The sequence below is a fragment of the Choloepus didactylus genome, chromosome X (assembly GCF_015220235.1).
Source record: "Choloepus didactylus isolate mChoDid1 chromosome X, mChoDid1.pri, whole genome shotgun sequence".
NCBI lineage: Eukaryota > Metazoa > Chordata > Mammalia > Pilosa > Megalonychidae > Choloepus > Choloepus didactylus.
In genome coordinates this window covers 69,401,807-69,407,820 of record NC_051334.1, presented here as the reverse complement: position 1 = coordinate 69,407,820, position 6,014 = coordinate 69,401,807, and the positions used below count along the sequence as shown (strand labels likewise).

The 6,014-nt window shown below is 36.1% G+C and overlaps 1 pseudogene; it reads right to left on the bottom strand.

Annotated features, from left to right (window-relative positions):
- Window positions 1-851: 851 nt before the first annotated feature.
- LOC119523202 lies at window positions 852-2,278 on the bottom strand (annotated as a pseudogene).
- Window positions 2,279-6,014: the final 3,736 nt, after the last annotated feature.

The window sequence follows — 6,014 nt, the reverse complement described above, 5'->3', positions numbered from 1 at the left end:
AAACAGGTAGAAACAGGTTGGTCACTAGCTTCACAATTTTGCCTAGAATTGATCTATAAATGGATTTTCCCCTGCTACTTACTATAAAGCATAAAAAAGGAGTTAAGGGAAAGTTTCCTTGCTGTTTCCTACCATATGAAAGATGCTATACTCGATTTTAACAGGGCCAACATATAAAAATATCTAAATTAAATGTTATTAAAAAAATGAAGCAGTAATGAGTTTCTAGCTAAAGAGGGCACTAAATGAGAGTAGTAGATATTTAAAGACTACAAAACAAACAAACAAATAGACAAAAAGGTTGTTATAAAAAAGCTCTAGGTGAAGTGTAGCCATATAGGTTTCTTTTCCCCGTGTGTTTTTAAACAATGGATGTGTAAAAAAAAATGGGGTCAACTGTATTAGATTAAATTACATTATTGTATATGCTGCATTGAATGGAACTTCTGTATTATAATTATCACAGAGAAGCATAGTTTGCTCATGTTATGGCAATTTATCCTCAATGAAAACCTTTCAGAGTCCTCTTATTTCAGATATCTTGTAAACAATCAAACCACCAGAACAATAAAATATTCTCTTGCATCAAACTGAAGACATTTGTTTTAAAAAAAAGGAAAAAAGTAGGAAAGAAAATTAGAGCTGTTACCTTCTATGTACACAACAACCCTAGACAATTCAAGGCATCTTACTCTCCATCAAGAACAACAACAATAAAATAATGTTTTGTTATGCTGTTAAAGCCATCATTATGGGTAAAACTGGTGCAAATTGGTCAAATGGATCCAACAAACACTGACATCCAAGCTGGCAAATTGGCAACTAATACATGACTGGTGATCAATAAAGGTTTAAAATATCTTCCCTTTCTTCTTGTTCTTTTCCAAGGTTCTTGAAGAGTTCTGTTGTTCTAATATACATTGTTAAGCTTCCCAGTTTGCTTTCTCATCCTCAAACTGATGATGTTTTTCCTCTAATTCTTTGTGCTTTGCTTCCAAATTCTTTTTCATTTGCTCATGGCACCATTGAAGCTCAGCTTTAGAAGACTTCAGTTTCTGAACTTTTTCTTTGACCTTCATCTCAAACACCTGCTCCATCTCCATCTCCATCTTCCTCATCTTGGCTACATGCTCCTTCCTTCTTCCATCTATGCCAGAGGGCTCTTAGTAAGTTGCCCTTTATTCTTGTTATCAACTCCAAGTCACAGCTGCCAGATTTCTCCTTCTGTAATTCTCATAGTGTATGTTAATGACCTTTTTCAAGTCCTGCATGTGTGTTCTTATCAGCATATATCTTAGAATTGTAAAATCACAATGTTCACCATTTTTCAACTCCAGCAACACCCCATGGATAATGCTTTCCTCTGACCCTTTTGCCATTAAATTCAATGATTGTATTACTACCCACCAGAGCAAGAGGTAAATGTTCCTTTATCTTTTTAACAAGGTTATTTTCTTCTTCATCATCTGTTTTTGGAAATTCATATATTTTAATTTTATGTTCTTGGATTTCTTTCATTATCTGTTTTTTAATAATAACAGATTATTAAATCTGTTGGCACTTCTCTGGTGTGAGTGTGTCTGCTTTGGCAATAAGTGGGATGATATTCACTTTTTCAAGTTAGCACTTCATAAACTCAATATCCAATGGTTCAAGTACATGCCCTGAATGAGCAATGAAATATTAACAGCACTGAATCCTGTTGTTAGGCATTTTTCATATGTTCACTTGAGATTTTGCATTTAGGTAGTCCTCAAATTTACTTTCAATGTAGTCAATAACAGGCTGCCAACAATTACTATTATCTACCACATCGCCAAATCCTGGCGTATCAACTGTTGTGAGCAGCAGCTGAACACCACCTTCTTTGATTAAAACTTTGGATTGTTCCATCTGTACAGTCTTTTTTATTATATGGGAAGGACCTGGACACTCTGGAGAATATAAATCTGTGAGGAATAATGAGTTGACTAACTTTGACTTTCCCAATCCAGATTCACCAATGACCATGAGTGTGAATTCAAACGCTCTCTTCATGGATTTTCTGTATACTTGATTTGGGAAATTTGCAAATCCCACATAGCCTTCAAGGTTCTTCTGTTGAGCTACTTTGTAGAGAACACATGTCCATCATTCCAATGTTAAAGATTCCAACAGAACACATCCACAGAGGAAGAGTAAATGAGGAATTCTGAGAATTGTACATCACACATTCAGTCCAAACCATGGTGCTGCTCTTGACACTCCTCTCCTCAGCAGAAGTGGATCTTGCACTCATCACTAGCTGCTTACATCACCATGTTGATGATTTCCAGTCCCAGAATCTTAGATTCTTGATTAGAGACATTTCCTCTTTACTAACAAAGCATTTAGTGCTAGAAAAATCCCTTTAAGCACAGGAATAGTTGCATCTCACAAAATTTAATCCCCTGTAATTTCATTTTCATTCAGTTCTGTGTTAATTTTCAATTTTCCTTGAGGCTTTTTACAGCAGAATAATACTCCATTGTATGTGTATACCGCATTTTGTTACCCATTCATCAAGTGATGGACACTGGGCTTTTTCCATCTTTTGGAAATTGTGAATAATGCTGCTGTGAACATCAGTGTGCAATATTTGCATGAGTCCATATTTCAATTCTTTTGGGTATATACTTAAGAGTGGGACTGTCTGGTCATATGGTAATTCTATATTGAACTTTCTGAAGATCCATAAAACTCTCTTCCACAGCAGCTGCACTGTTTTACATTGCCATCAGCAATGAGTGAGTTGTTCCTATTTCTCCACATTCTCTCCAAAATTGTAATTTTCTGATGTTGTCATAGGAACCACTCTACTGGGTATGAAATGGCTTCTCATTTTCAATTTGATTTGCATTAACCTAATGGCTAGTGATGTTGGGCATCTTTGCATGTGTTTTATTTCCATTTGAATATCTTCTTTGGAGAGATGGCTATTCAAGTCTTTTACTCATTTTTTAATTTGGTGGTTTTTCATTTTCTTGTGAAGTTGTAGAATTTCTTGGTCTATAAATTTCTTTTCTTGTGGGTATCTTTATCTTGCTTTGCTATGAGGGTGATATTGGCCTCAGAAGAAATTAGAGTGTGTCCCTTCCACTTCAATCTTTTTGGAACAGTTTGAGCAAGTTTTGCTGTTAAGTTTCTTGGAAGGTTTCATTATATTTCCCTGATTAGATATCTAGTCCTGGGCTTTTCTTTTCTGGGAGGTTTTTGATTACTGACTAAATCTTTCTAGAAGTTATTGGTTTGTTGAGATCTTCTATTTCTTATTGAGTCAGCATAGGTAGTTTGGGTGTTTCTAATAATTTGTCCATTTCATGCAGAGTATCTAATTTATTAGCATAGTTGTTCATAGTACCCTCTTACAGTCCTTTTATTTTAGTGGGATTGATAGTAATGTCTCCTTTTTCATTTCTGATTTTAGTTATCTGTGCCCTCTCTTTTCTCTTTCTGTTACTAAAGGTTTGCTGATTTTATTGATGTTTTCAAGGACCTTTTGTGTTCTCTTTTTTCTCTATATTTTTTCTCTATATTTTTTCTCTATTTCATTTATCTCTGCTATATTTTATTTCCTTCCTTCTGCTTGTTTTGGGTTTAATTTGCTCTTCTTTTCTTAGTTTTTCCAGTTTTGAGGTTAGATCTCTGATTTGAAATCTTTCTTCTTTCTAAAGTAAGCATTAGGTTTATAAATTCCCTCTCAGCTCTGTCTTTTCTTCATTCCATAAATTTTTGTTTATTGCATTTTCATTTTCATTTGCCTCAAGATATTTCCCAATAACCCTTGTGATTTGCTCTTTAACCCGTTGGTTTTTTAAAATGTATATTGTTTAATTTCCACATGTTTGTGAACTTTCCAATTTTCCCTCCATAATTGATTTCTAGATTAATTCCCTTTTGGTGAATATGATGGTTAAGTTCACATGTCAACTTGGTCAGGTTATGGTGTCCAGTCATTTGGTCAAACAATCACTGGAATGATTGTTACTGTGAGGATATTTCATGGATTTCAGTCATCAGTAAGTTGATTGGATCTTTGGCTGATTACATCTACAATCAACTGAGGAGACTGTCTTCAACAATAGGAGATGACTTATCCAAGCAGTTGAATTCTTTAAAAGGAGAAAGGATAATTACATCAGGTAGAAGGGAGAATTTTCATCTCTACTTCAGCCAGCCAGCTTCTCCTGGGGAATTCATCAAAAACCCTCATTGGAGTTCCCAACATGTGGCCAAATTTGGATTTGTCCATACCCAGTTATATGTGCTAGTTCCTATAAAAATAATAATCATATATATGTATATATGTCTGTGTGTGTGTGTGTGTGTGTGTGTGTGTGTGTGTGTGTGTATCTTGTTCCTATTTCCCTAGAGAACTCTGTTGAATACAGATTTTGTTACTGGGAGTGGTTCTTGAGAAACAGAATGTTAAGGATGAAATTTCTGAATTGGCTCTGGGGTTTTAGAACTCATTCTCTAATCTTATTAGATTCAAAGACATTGATGATTCTATTTCCAGCAATCAAGATAGTCACTGATAGTCAATGCATGAGTTGGAAATAGACAGACACCACTAAATATGGCTACTCAAATTCTTGTAAGAGGCAAGGCTCTGGGAGAGATTGTCTTTGAAACCTCAACAGAGATTCGTGGAGAGAAAAAGTATAATGATGTTGGTTGCTTGTCCTTAAATGTGCTGGATACAGTTGTAAAGAAAGTGATAAGCTCAAGTCTTCAAATTTCCAATTTAAGTGTCACATGAAGGACATGAAAGATTTTATGTGTGACTTGAAAGAAAATATTATTCTATGAAGCCACAGACTTTGGATTTCTGTAGATGAAACCCAGGATCTCATAGTGTGAGTGGCTGGATTACAATATAAATTAAATTTCCAACCTCATTGGTTGTCTGCTGTTAAACTTTTACCAGGACTGTGAGGAATAGATTTGTGACCCGAACTCCATCATCCATGAAGAACTCTGTAGTTGTGCTCCACTATACATCTTATATTACTGTGGGAACTGCTGTCACTGAATTTGGATCTTTAAACACAGTGTGGATGATCAGATCTCAGGCTGACAGAATCCAAGTGGTAATGTTTAATTGACAAAGACAAGATGGGCATGGCTATTTCAATGGACAGGAGACTCAAAGCAGTAAACAAAATAGTTTTTATTGGCTAGTAGATCATGGGGTACATAGAAATAAAATAGATAGGCAGTCAACTAAATTCTTACTTGATCTGTAAAAGCAGAAGAGTTTGTTCTAGGTCAAGTGAACAAAAGTCTAACTTGAATCACAAAAACAGAGAGTCACAGCCCCTTAATCAATTCTCAGACTTCAGACAGTTTGCATACCCAGGGCTCCTTGAATGAAGGGAAGGCTGGGTCATCTTGGGGAATGACCCTGCTACACTGCTAAAAATTTGTACTGTTAATATTCCTACCAGCCTTCCACAAGGTGACCTATGGTGTTTTCCCAGGGTAACTGTGCATTGGGGGAAAGGAAATGATCAGAATTTTATGGGATCATTAGACACTGGCTCAGAAGTGACATTAATTCTAGGAGACCCACTGTGGTCAACCAGTCAAAGTAGGGGCATATGGAGATCCAGTGATCAATGGTGTTTTGGCTCAAATTGATCTCACTGTGGTTCCAGTGGGTCCCTGAGCATATTCTGTGGTTATTACTACAGTTTCAGAATGCATGACTTGAACAGACATACAGCAACTGGCGGAATCACCACATTGTTTCCCTGACTTGTGGAGTATGGACCATTATGGTAGGAAAGGCCAGTAGAAGCCACCAGAACTGCCTCTATCTGGCAAAATAGTAAATCAAAAACAGCACTGCTGAGGTGATGTGATCTACATGGCAACATCCACTGAAAAAACTTCCCAAGAGATTCAGTGAAAAAGTAAAAATCCCACTTGCTTAGTGTTCTGGAGGATGGTAGAGACTGGAGAATGTCTCCATAAATGCTGAATCAAAAAAA